The 13,855-nt window shown below is 42.6% G+C and overlaps 1 protein-coding gene across 1 annotated transcript in view; it reads left to right on the top strand.

Annotated features, from left to right (window-relative positions):
• Positions 1 to 10,368: 10,368 nt before the first annotated feature.
• Positions 10,369 to 13,855, top strand: part of MREG (melanoregulin) — a 63,791-nt gene continuing 60,304 nt past the window's right edge. Inside the window, exon 1 of the mRNA XM_045034455.1 lies at positions 10,369 to 10,541. The gene's annotated coding sequence lies outside the window, so the exon portion shown is untranslated. The remainder of the gene's footprint in view (positions 10,542 to 13,855) is intronic.

Below are 13,855 nucleotides of genomic sequence, written 5' to 3'. Positions count from 1 at the left end.
TGGACTCTCGCCTTCCATGAGTTATGCTGTTGGGTCCACTGGAGTCCAACGGCCTAGGTTCTATTCCCAGCTTCCACCACTTACTCATTCCTGTCACAGCTCTGAGACAATGGAGAGATTTGAATATGTTTTGGGGATGAGTAGATGCTATTAAAGAATTGCTGGTCATTCAATGTGATAATAGCAGGGCAGTTACTTTTTTAAAAAAAGTCCTTACCTAGAACGGGAAGAAATTATATTTGGGATTTGCTTTTAAATACTCCAGTTTAAAGACGAATTGGGGAAGGGAGGGGAGATGGTGAAACGAGATTGGAAGCATGGTAATAATTATTTAGGCCAGCGATAGATACATTATACATTAGATGGTTAATTCTACTCTTCTCTCTACCTTTGGGTAAGTTTGGAACTTCCTAAAATAAAAAAAAATTGCAAAATGAAAATGGTCTCATTCGTAACTTGGATATAGGGTAACATGGGGAAGAATTAGTTGGCTGTAAATAAAGGTTATTTGGGAGAAACAGGAGAGAGTTTGCACTTGACATACAGTGGTTCATGGGGGTACATGGATGTGGCAAACGTAGTGAAAGACCAGGTTCCAAACAGAATATGTTTTGGTGGTACAAAGCTATTGCCTCTTAACCTGAATTCTGCCCTGTGGGCAGTGGGCATAACCTATGTGCTCCTGGCCAGCCTCCCACACTGGTTAGTTAACATTATCAGTCAGCTCCAGCACAAGCTGATTGAGTAAACATGTAGGTTTGAAAGATATGGACAATAGTCCATTTATTTCAGTAACATTGATATTCCTGAGTTCATATGCTCGAATAGGGAAATGATATCCAATTGGTAAATTTGGAAGAACCCAAACAAATAAGCAAAGTAAAAACAATATTCCTTGATTCTCTTGACTATTTGGACCATTAAGCTTCTGTTTTCATATGTATAGACTGAGTCACAAATTCAGTTAGAGTTTGTAGTTTTAAGTATGACTCAACAGAATTACCTTTTATTTTAAATGTAATACTTATCACAAACTTAAATAGTTTAAACTTAAATAGTTATCACAAACTCCTTTTCAAAAAAGGAGTCATTGCTATGGGTGATTCACAGTAATCGTCAATCAGAATTTCTTACCTTGTAATTTTGATCTTCTGAAGTCAAGGCTGTGGGTACCAAAGCTTATTTTGTTAGATTTCTTTGGCTTCTTGTTTTCAGATGAACCAAAAAAAGAGGACAAGTCTATTTCTTCCTGGGGAAAGATTCACATGTGAGGCATTGAGTCTGGATTGGGGGTTGGTGAGATTGACTGTGGCAGGGAGGGACAGGGGACTAAGCAACCCTTCTCTTCTATATTGTTGGGGTGGAGAGTAGGCGAATTGGGGAGGATGGGTAACTTTATTGGATTCTAATTCATTCTTACATTTTACCTAGAGGAAGGAACCTGAGGAGCATTCAGGGAGATACAGAAGAAAACATTTTGATGAGCAAGCAAAGTGTGTATGCATGTGTGTGTGTTTGTAGAAATGGTCCTTGTGGTTGCCTTGAGAGTTCAAACTGGAGAGTAGAAATATATTGCCCACAGGGCTGTAGAATCACTATATGGTAGAGAACAATAGTTATCATTTATTGAGTGATTACTATATGCCACATTCTGCCAAACGCCTTCCATGAATGATGCCATCCTAACCTTACAAAAACCACGTGGGGTAGATTTCTCCACTACCAGTATTTTTATAGCGGGGAAAATTGGCACAAACAGGTCAAGATCTCACTTAGCAAATGGCAGAAGTGGGATTTGAATGAAAATGGTCTACCTGTAGAGCTGGTGACTAACGCGACATACTGAGAGAGACAGGCTAGCACCAAGGCATCAAGAGATAAAAAGAAAAAAAAAATTAGGGGCGCCTGGGTAGCTCAATCAGTTGAGTGTCCGACTTCGGCTCAGGTCATGATCTCGAGGTTTGTGAGTTTGAGCTGACAGCTCAGAGCCTGGAGCCTGCTTCAGATTCTGTGTCTCCCCCTCTCTCTGCCCCTCCCATGCTCATGCTCTGTCTCTCTCTGTCTCTCAATAACAAATGTTAAAAAAATTTTTTTTTAATGGAACTATTTAAACACATGTTAAAGAGAAGAGTATAATAAAAGCCAATACCCAGCTTTAATAATTATCTATATTTTCTCAAATTTGTTTCTCTCTCTCTCTCCTACTTGATTTCTAAGTATCTTAGAGTAAATTCCAAATTTCCTGTCATTTCACATCGAGAATTAATTTTGATTTGAAATATTAATGTGAACAGAAAAACATGCAACTCTCCGAAGTGGGAGAGTGATTACCATGGCAATGTGAGAAAAGCCCATGTGGCCACCACCAACAGCTCCCACCTATCATTGGTCATAAGACACACAAGCCCCACCCACGGGCTACAAACGTGTGCTTTGCTTGGCATGTAGGGTACCTGTTTTGGAGAAAGATGCATCAGACTCTCAGAACCGAATTCATGAAACCAACTCCTTTCCCTCTGAATCCACGTCCAAAAAGAAGTCTAAAAATTGGATTTTTCTGTGCAGCTTTGCCTGAGGGGAATTAATGGGCTGCTCTGGTCCATTGAAATGTTTAGCCACTGCGAGAGTGTTGTGTAAGTCTACACCACGTACTTCAATTCCTAGTGAGTTTATGAGCATGACTCAGCATCCTTGAATTTGAGGACTCTCAAGAGAGGAATAGTAAGTTTGAGGTTTTAGACATGGCAGCCCGAATGCCAGCCTCCAGGCCGTGGGAAGTGCTGATTCTACTTTCTGAGTGGTCTTCCCCATTTGCCTTTGCTGCCCTAACTCAGCAGCTCAATCCTCAAATCCCCATGAAGCTACCGTCATCCTTTTATTTTAAAGGTAACTTATTTATTAAGAATATAATATGTCTTTTTGATTGTACTAGTATTTTTTTAAATGTTTATTTTTGAGAGACACAGAGACAGAGCACGAGTGGGGAGGGGCAGAGAGAGAGAGGGAGACACAGAATCCTATGCAGGCTCCAGGCTCTGAGCTGGCAGCATAGAGCCGGACATGGGGCTCGAACCCACGAACTGCGAGATCATGACCTGAGCTGAAGTCAGACGCTTAACCGATTGAGCCACCCAGGCGCCCCTGTACTAGTATTTTTATTGGAATTGCTATTTGTAAATGTTCTGATCACAGCATTATATATTTTGAGTGGTCTACACTTAGTTCTATGTTTCTATGGGGAAAATAATCAGAAACACCTGCCTCTCTCCCTCTGTCTCTCTCTCTCATAGATGGGTTCTTACTTTTTTGCTTCTTTCTTTAATGTGGCAAAATATATATAATATAAAATTTCCATTGTAACTATTTTTAGGTGTATGGTCCTTATTTATTTATGATCCCTCATTCATTCATTAAGTCTACCCCAAGGCAGAATACCACTTGCTAAAATAACTGAGGATAAATTCAAATAGGCATTATGTTCATGCTATCCAAAAATTAAATTTCCAAAATCCAAGTATGCTTGAAAAACATCCACAGTATATCAAGATACAATAGAATTAAATTAATACACAACGAATGCCTGATATTACACATTTAGGCACTGTCTAGAAAGATCGAGTGGAAACTCTTCTGTTGATTTGTATATATTTTTGGATGATCTAGGGATTTTTTAAAAATTTTTTTTTAAACGTTTATTTATTTTTGAGACAGAGAGAGACAGAGCATGAACAGGGGAGGGTCAGAGAGAGGGAGACACAGAATCTGAAACAGGCTCCAGGCTCCAAGCTGTCAGCACAGAGCCCGACGCGGGGCTTGAACTCACGGACCGTGAGATCATGACCTGAGCCCAAGTCGGCCACTCAACCGACTGAGCCACCCAGGCGCCCCATCTAGGGATTTTTTTTGGAGACAATTTATAAAATAGATCTTTGTTTTACAAACACCACACACTTCAAATGTGGTTTATTTCCATTTAAAGTACTGTTTTAGATCACATTTACACGAAGCTTCAGGTATTTATTTTTTGGCTCAGAAATCCAAATTCTTGTATGAAATTCGAAATGCTGGGCCTCAAATTTAAAAGTTTTTCAGTCTGAAGTAACTACTGAAGAGGGAAAAAAAGAAAATTGCATTCTTTTTTTTAACGAAGAGATTAACATTTTTTAAGGTTATTTATTTTTGAGAGAGACAGAGAGAATGAGTGGCGGAGGGACAGAGAGAGAAGCAGAGAAAATCCCAAGCAGGCTCTGCACTGTCAGCACGGAGGCGGATATGGGACTTGAACTCCCAAATTGTGAGGTCATGATCTGAGCCGAAACCAAGAGTAAGAGGCTTAACCAACTGAGCCACCCAGGCACCCTGAGAAAATTGCATTCTTGAAGAAAAAGGTAAACATTATGGGACGCCTGGGTGGCTCAGTCGGTTGAGTGTCCGACTTCGGCTCAGGTCACGATCTCGCGGTCCGTGAGTTCGAGCCCCGCATCAGGCTCTGGGCTGATGGCTCAGAGCCTGGAGCCTGCTTCCGATTCTGTGTCTCCCTCTCTCTCTGCCCCTCCCCCATTCATGCTCTGTCTCTCTCTGTCTCAAAAATAAATAAATGTTAAAAAAAAAATTAAAAAAAAAAGAAAAAAGAAAAAGGTAAACATTAAAAATTTAAAATTCATTATATAATAACTTTTAAATGTGTTTTGAAATTTAGAAGGCATTTTATACATTATTCTCAAATTTGGAATGCTTTAGAAAAATAATGACATTTATAAACGGCTCTTTTATCAGAGGGGGGAAAGGGGGATAGTGATTTAACTCCTAGTTGTCTAGAAGAGGAAGTTTTGCTCTTAGGCATTTTATCTTATCTCATCTTATCTTATCTTATGATTTTTTTTTTTAAGTAGGCTTCATGCCCAGTGCAGAGCCCAGCGCACATGCTGAGATCAGGACCCTGAGATCAAGACCACTGCTTAATCCCCCGGGCCACCTAGGCATGTTGCTATTAGGCATATTTTATTTTATTTTATTTTTTGTTTTTATTATTATTTTTAAAATCAAAACTGGAATTTTTTTTTCAAATTTAAATAGAGCTTGATTTAAACCTAAGGACAGAATGTCTTGATAAACATAAAAAAAGAAGAGTTTTTATATTTTATCTTTATATATAAGTTCTATATATATCTATATATAAGTTCTAGACAACTTATTTATTTTTGACAGAGAAAGACCGAGCGTGAGTCGGGGAGGGGCAGAGAGAGAGGGAGACACAGACTCCAAAGCAGTCTCCAGGCTCTGAGCAAGTGGTCAGCACAGAGCCCGACGAAGGGCTCGAACTCACAGACCGTGAGATCATGACCTGAGCTGAAGTTGGACACTCAGCCGACTGAGCCACCCAGGCACCCCTATGTTTTATCTTTAAAAACAAGAATGTAAAAGGTCGGTACACTTGAGAATTTTGGTATGACATGGGAGTCTTTTGGACACACAGAATACAAAGGCATATTTTATTTTATTTTATTTATTTTTTTAATCTTTGTTTATTTTTGAGAGAGAGAGAGAGACAGAGTGCAAGCGGGGGAGGAACAGAGAGAGAGGGAGACACAGAACCCGAAGCAGGTCCCGGGCTCCAAGCTGTCAGCACAGAGCCCGATGTGGGGTTCAAACTCACGAACCATGAGATCATGACCTGAGCTGAAGTCAGACACTTAACCGACTGAGCCACCCAAGTGCCCCACGAAGGCATATTTTAAACTGACTCTTTTTCTTTCCTTCTTTGAAGGTTCTGGTATCTTAACTATTTCATGGTTTTTGGACTATTCTCTTTGCTTCCAAGTTCTATTTCTCTTTGAGAACTCCAGATTATGCTGGCTAATTGTGGTGGAGAGGCAGTGGGGCCGAAAGGATCTTATTTGTTTAAATATCCTTTAATTCACAGAAATTTTAGCTTCAAACAAATATATTTGCACTGTTATTCTTTCTGTCACCAAATACCAAACACATTAAAGCAAAGTATTCAGATGCAATTCTTCACATTTTAGCAATAAAAGAGGAATGGTTTTTATTAGGTGTTTTTAAATAAAAGTTTGTTTGGAGTGTCCCTTTCCAAATAGATAATCATTTTGGAGACCCTGAAATCTCTGAGCATTATTTTTATTTCAACATACTTTTAATGGTGTGTGAATCACACAACTCTAAACTCCTTTTGAAGAAAAAGACTCTTACAAACAGAAGTTATCTTCTATGTTTAAAGGAGTTGCTTATTGTTGTACGTAATTTTGTACCTATTCAGCATCTACTACTTGAACAGGAACATAGATTTTTAAATATAAATAGTTTGACTCACCTTGTAGAAAATGAATTTAGCCTGAGGACAGAGTAACAACGTTTTAATAATATCCAGGTACTCAAAAGTGAAGCCTTCTACAGTAGAGGGTTAATTTTAATATAACGGACGCATCCAGGGAAGATGTCTTTTTTTTTTTTTAATTTTTCTTTCTTTTATGTTTATTTATTCTCAGAGAGAGAATGAGACAGCACAAGTGGGGGAGAGGGGCAGAAGGAGAGGGAGAGAAAATCCCAAGCAGGCTCCACACAGCTCAGAGCCTGATGCGGGGCTCAATCTCACAACCACTGCAAGATCATGACCTGACTGAAATTGAGAGTCAGAGGCTTAACCTCCTGAGCCACCCCGGTGCCCCAGGAAAGAGGTCTTTTTAACCCATTTTTAAAAATTCAGGTGAGGGGCACCTGGGTGGCTCAGTCAATTAAGTGTCCGACTTCGGCTCAGGTCATGATCTCACAGTTCGTGAGTTTGAGCCCCACATTGGGCTCTGTGCTGACAGCTCAGAGCCTGCAGCCTGCTTTGGATTCTGTGTCTCCCTCTCTCTCTGCCCCTCCTCCCCCAAAAAATAAACACTAAAAAAATTTTTTTAAATAAAATTTAAAAATCCAGGTGAAATCGACTTACCATTAACAATTTTAAATAAACAATTCAGTGGCATTTAGTATATTCACAACCTCCACCTCTGTCCAGTTCCAAAACATTCCCCAAAGGAAACTCCATATCCATTAAGCAGTCGTTCCTCATTTCCCCTCCTCTCAGCCCTGGCGACAACCAGATGAGCTTCGGCCTCTTTGGATTTACCTATTTTGGACATATCATGTAAATTAATCACACAATACGTGACCTTTCGTGTCTGCCTGTTTTTCACCTACTATAATGTTTTTGTAGTTCATCCACATCGTAGCTTGGTTTTTAATATGTTTAATATGGATGGGATTGCCTCCACTGGTGAATACAGTTCCTTGAACCATATTTCTAGAATATTCCCTTCTAAGCATAGAAGGCTTTAGTGATGATGCCTGGGAGTCTTTATTATTTTACCACAATTAAAAAATAAATCTACATATTTTATCAAGTAATCTGATAAAAGAATTCCTGGCATGTCCAGAAGGAGGAGATTCTGAGCTTACAAAACAACCCACAGGGATGGATTTAGGTATAGGGGTTGCGAGGCAGTGGATATTATGGTCCTCCCTCCGGAAGAAAGGTGTTATCAGACAGCTTCTGGAAATGCTAGCAGCAGACAGCCCTCAGCTGTCAGCCCCCTTCCTGGACAACCTCAACCAAAGACAGTGGCCTCAGCCAAGGTCACGTTCTCTTCCTCGGTGGCCCTCATCCAGAGGATGATCATCATGAGGGTGTAAACCACCCTCTCATACTTCCCCATGAAGTCTCTGTAGGGCTGAGGTTTGGTCCTGCTCTCTTTCTTCCCCTTCTCTTCCACAGGTGCTGATTCCATGGGTGCTCCCTGCTAAACCTTGGTGACATCCACTCATTTTACTCCCTGATGTGACTTCTCCAGAGATGGGAGGCATGTTAGCTGTCCATCCTGGGTCACTTAGGGTGACTGATAATGCTGAGGTTGGCTCGAGATACTGGCTTGTTTCAGAACTTGTCTGTTTTCTAAAAGGAAGACAGTGCCCTTCAGGTCTCTATTGCATTTGGGTAGCTCGTGAATGGGCTCTTCAGAAATTAAACATAACTTCGTGCAAACTCTGGGTTCCCTAAACAGCTCTTTTTCTGTTTTCATGTATTTAGTCAACGTATTTGTTAAGTGCCTACTATGTGTCTGCACTGTTCTAGATGTTGTGATACAGAATATCCTTCTATGTTGAGTCCCTACCATGGATCTGCACGGTTATAGATAGTGCAAAGAACAAAACAAAGTTCTTGTCTTCATGGATAAAACCCACATTCTAGTTCACCATTGTATACCCAGTACCTGGCTCAATAAACACTTGTTGAACGACTATATGAACGACATCTGCTTGCCCTACGTTGTTACAAGCAGATCTTTCCTGTGGAATGCACTCATGATGTGCTGTTGTAGCTTAAGTATTTTGGTTTTCTCATTTTTCCTGCCCTGCATGTGCCTTTGCCTCCAACTCTCAAGAATTGTCAATAAATTTTTAAAGTATACTAGTTGTTTGCAAAGAAGATTCTAGAGTTTTTCCTGCCACGGAGAAATCTGACAACATGGGCCAGCAGTTCAGCCTTGAACACAAGCAGCTGATGGGTCTGTGAGTCACCATTTGCCCCAGGGGACTGCCTAGTCACCGACATCAGGTGCCCAAGAGCTCTTGGTAAATGTCAGATGCTACTGTTTGTGGTGGGTGGTGTTGGTGTCAACTTGGCGGTAGGAACAATCTAGCATCACTCTAAAAAAAGGAACGGTTGCTACTCTCCTGCGAATGAGGTCTGAAACAGGAAACGGGTCTGAAACGGGTCTGAAAGCCGAGGGTCTGGTGACACCGTTATTCCTAACCAAGGCCCAATTTACCAAAAACAGGGAAATCATACAGGTATTTAACTTCTGGGAAGAGAAGCACTACAAAAACACAGATATAACAATCCTTTAAAAATTGATAAATAGAAGAGTCACATCACTTAAAACGAATGGGGTACTATTATATGCATTAATTGGATAGACATCTAAGACCTATTATTAGGTGGAAAAAGCTGGCAGATTAATGTGTGCCTTTTCTATTAAAACAAAACACTACCAGGGGCGCCTGGGTGGCGCAGTCGGTTAAGCGTCCGACTTCAGCCAGGTCACGATCTCGCGGTCCGTGAGTTCGAGCCCCGCGTCAGGCTCTGGGCTGATGGCTCAGAGCCTGGAGCCTGTTTCTGATTCTGTGTCTCCCTCTCTCTCTGCCCCTCCCCCATTCATGCTCTGTCTCTCTCTGTCGCAAAAATAAACAAACGTTGAAAAAAAAATTAAAAAAAAAAAAAACCACTACCAAAAATAATGACACACACTGTGATGTTATTAGACAACACAGGGGCACGTAAGTGCGTGTCTGTCCAGAAACAGGTTGGTACCGTACTGATAATAAGGTTACCCTGGACAGGATGGAAAGTGAACAGGACTGTGGGTCATGGTCAGAAGGAACTTACCCTGTAATATTTCAACTTTTTTAGAGGAACGTTTCATTTATAAGTTTTAAAACTTAAAATTAATTTTAAAAGAAAAATGTTAACAACTGTTAGAGCAGGCCAACAGTACACATGATTCTTCGTAAGGCACAGGACATTAACCTCCTGATCACGTTCGTTAAGTAGATGTGGTTCCTTGGCTTTCTAGAATATCATGTCTGACACAGACCACGTAAAAGATGCCCACGCAAGGCAGAGTTACAAACATGAAAAGAAGTATTGTCATAGGTAAGCCCAATAACATTGGAATCCACATTTGCCCAACGGGCCTATACTGGATTTAATCAATAGTGTTGTGGGTGGCTCAGTCAGGTTAGCATCAGACTTCAGCTTAAGTCATGGTCGTGCAGTTGGTGAGTTCAAGCCCCACGTTGGGCTCTCTGCTGTCAGCAATGAGCCTGCTTCGATGAGCCCCTCCCTTGCTTGTACTCTCTCTCTCTTTCAAAACTAAATAAGCATTAAAAAACAATAGCTGTTGGGATGATTACTGAGGATGATGAGATTATGCACAATGCTTGGCTAGCTAAAATGTAACACGGAGATCTCTGGTGGGCTGCAGTTAAGCTTGGAGGGGGTGCGGGCACCTTGGAATGCCCAGGCCTGCATAGCCCCCTTGCCTGCAGAATGCCTAGGCGGCCCTGACAAGTGTTTCTGCAGTCCTGGGGGAACTCTGTTATCTCTACATTGTATTCTCAGTTTAGCAGAACAGTAGGACACGTAGGCCCTTGCTGCCCACCTCTGATGTTATTAGTCTCTTGTGCTTGTTCACCTTTAAGTCGTGTGCCCTTTGTTCCTGCACGCCTGGAATGTCATACGCCCTCTGTACACAAGCCCACTAAGATTTATGATTAACCTCACACCACAATAAACGAGAATACGAGTGAGGCGAATGGGGTCTTCGTCTGCAAACTTTGACCCCCAGGCTCTCCTAGCAAAGTGTGGAGTAATCTTTCCTCCGTGAGCACAGGGTTTGCCATCCATTCCTGGCAAGTGGTGCCCCGTGTGAGCGCTTGAGACCGACCCGAAGGGACGCTCGAAAATCAAAGTCTGCGCAGTAAGTCGTCGGCTTCTCTTCCGAGAACAGCCGAGTTCTGGAACTTTTCAGGCCTGGGTTTTGTTTTCCTTTTCTCTTTACTCTCGTGCGTTATTAAGACTTTCTACGTGGGGCAGCCTCATGCTCTGAACAAAGGCGATACATCAAGGTCCTAAAGCAGTGACTTGAAGCCAATGGGGCAGATAGAAATGAGAAACAATTACAGCATATGCTTCGGGTTGCCTTAGATATTAACCCACGGCTTCCCAAAAATGGCACTCTGGATGTCGACGTCTGGCAACGTGTGGGTGCCAATCTGAAACGGAAGCACGAACAGGGTTATAAGTTCCCTCTTTCTGCCCTAACAACACGGGGGTCAGTGCGAGCAGCTTTGGCTCCTTCACACGTGGATGTTCTTCCTGATGCATCCCTTCCTCCGGGAAAGGGCCTCGTGGAGGCTGTTACTTTACCTCTCTGTCCTGAGAAAGAGGTGAAAAGGACTCCTCAAGCCATTGGGAATGTAGGTAGCTTCCCGCTGCCTCCACCCGAATGGGGGGACCCCCCTTCTGTTCCCATGCCCCCACCAAGATCTCCGTGTTACATTTTAGCTAGACAAGCATTGTGTATAATCTCGCCATCCTCCATAATAACCCCAACAAATAGTGTTGAACTTCGATATTTCTAAGGTGCTTTATGGTTTTTAAACCATTTCATTTGAATCTCACAGCTGTATCTAGTTCAGTAGGGCCAGATTCATCGTCTCCATTTCACAGATTGGAAAACTGCGGTTCAGAAAAATGACTTGTCTAAGATCAAAGCCAGTAAAGGGGCAGGGCACCTACATCTTCCAAGAGCTGAAAGCCTTCTGTAATTCATCCACTCGATAAATTCAACTCCAGTAGTTCATAGTAGCTGCCAGACCCGAGAGTTCATCTTTTTGCTGGCCGAGTTCACATTTTGGCAGCCCTCTCTACCGACTTTCTGCTTGAACCTAAGTGGGTTGATGCACATTCAAAAACCAGTTTTAGAACCTAGTGCATTCACCCAAGGGGATTTCCAGCTAGTGGGAAGTTTGCCATCCAGGGCAACACTCATCCTCTGTCCTGCCACAGATGCAAGTGATAAATGGCCTGGTGCTGGGCTGGATACCACGGCCCCGTGCTGCCTGCCAGTAGCTGCTACTTTTGTCATGTTAGTTTTTCATGATGGGTCCACATCCAGTCTCCCCAGCTAAGTCAGAGTCACAGGAACCTCCTTTTCCGCATCCTATCCTTCGGTAGCCAGCCTGTCAACGAACACACACTTGATAAACTCCCTCGGCCTTATAATGTAGCCACAACAGGACACGCTTATGTGTAGCAACACATTTAAAAAATTAATCCACTGCCCATGAGAATCAACACTTCTGAAAATAAACTCTTGCTCTTCCTCCTCACCCCTGCAAACCTGCTCCCCCTACACTCTTCTCTATCTCAATCAATGGCAATTCAACCTTTGTAGCTGGTCAGCCCTCACCTAGAGTCACTTCTTTCTTTTTTTGCACCCTATTTCCAATCCTTTAGCAACTCTTATTGGCTCTACCTTCAAATTCTGTCCACGGGGTGGCTGGGTGGCTCAGTCAGTTAAGCGTCTGGCTTCGGCTCAGGACATGATCTCACTGTTCGTGAGTTCGAGTCCCACGTCGGGCTCTGTGCAGACAGCTCGGAGCCTGGAGCCTGCTTCGGATTCTGTGTCTCCCTCTTTCTCTGTCCTCCCTGCTCGCGCTCTGTCTCTCAAAACTAAATAAAAATTAAAACAACAACAATAACAGCAAACAACAAATTCTATCCAGAGTCCATACTACCTCTACTGCTCTCTCCATGGTACATCACCTGGATCATTAGAATGGCCTCCATTTGTATCTCCCTGAACAGCCCTTTGCAGCCAGTTTCTTCTCAAGACAGCAGCCAAAGGATGCTGTTAACCACCCAGGCAGACCATATCACTCCCTCTACTCAAAACCCTCCAACTCGGAGCTTAGCTCGGCAAAACCCAGCATCCTTGCACAGTCCTACGTGGTCCCTGATTCCATCATTTCCTTTTATTCTTCCTACTGGCCCACACCTCTCCAGGGCCCCTAGAATTCTCTTTCTCATGCACCCTATGGTTTATTCTCTCTCCTCTGGGATTCTGCACATAGTCTCACTCTCCCTGAAATGGTCTTCCCTGTGATATCATAGCTGGCTTGCTCATCTTCAAGTCTTGGCTTAAAAGTCACCATATCAGGAGGCTTTCTGTGACCACCCTATATAAAACTACGGACAACATCCCTCTCCCCACTACACACACACACACACACACACACACACACACACACCCCTTCCTGGCACTTCTTGTGCCTTCTTTTCCTCCACAGCCCACATTACCTACTAACACACTAAAGAACACACTTGTTTTGTTTGTCTAACTCTCTGCCTAGAATGTTTGCTCCAAGAGAATAGGGATTTTTGTTTCTTTTGTTCGCTGCTGTATCCCTAGCGCCTGGTACAAGTCTGGCACATAACGGATGCTTACAAAGTATTTGCTGAGTAAATCAGACTGGCAAAGATGAAAAATTAGATGGTAGCTTGACTGGTGGGGGCGTATGGGAATAGAGGCTTTCACATGTTGCTGTCAGAGCACAAACTGGAATTGCCTCCTTGAAGAGCAATCACGAGATCCATCAAAATTTAAAAAGGCATCTTACCTATGACCCAGCATTTAGCTGCTAAGCATTTACTCAATAGATATATGTGTTGTTGGTGTTGTTGTTGTTGTTGTTGTTTTAATTTTTTTTTTAACTTTTATTTATTTTTGAGACAGAGAGAGACAGAGCATGAACAGGGGAGGGTCAGAGAGAGAGAGACACAGAATCCGAAACAGGCTCCAGTCTCTGAGCTGTCAGCACAGAGCCCGATGCGGGGCTCGAACTCATGGACCGTAAGATCATGACCTGAGCCGAAGTCGGCCGCCCAACCGACTGAGCCACCCAGGCACCCCTGTTGTTGTTGTTTTTAAGTTTAATTATTTGGAGCAGAGAGAGAAAGAGAGCGCCTGGATCACAGGAACCATCCCTGAGATGGTAACCTAACCCTAAATCAAGAGTCCTAGCTTAACAGACTGAGCCACCCAGTGCCCTGCAGCAGTATTTTAGTGACAAAAAGTTGGAATGAACTTAAACGTCCCTGAATAGGGGGTCCAATTGAATCATACACGGGCATCAGTATGACTCCACAATATATAACTGTTAAAGTGATAAAGGAAGAAACACACGGCTTGATGTGGAACAGTCTACATGATGTACTGAGTGGAACAAG

The sequence above is a fragment of the Felis catus genome, chromosome C1, assembly GCF_018350175.1.
Source record: "Felis catus isolate Fca126 chromosome C1, F.catus_Fca126_mat1.0, whole genome shotgun sequence".
Lineage (NCBI taxonomy): Eukaryota > Metazoa > Chordata > Mammalia > Carnivora > Felidae > Felis > Felis catus.
The sequence above is the reverse complement of the archived record's forward strand: the minus strand, read 5'-3'. Positions and strand labels throughout refer to the sequence as shown.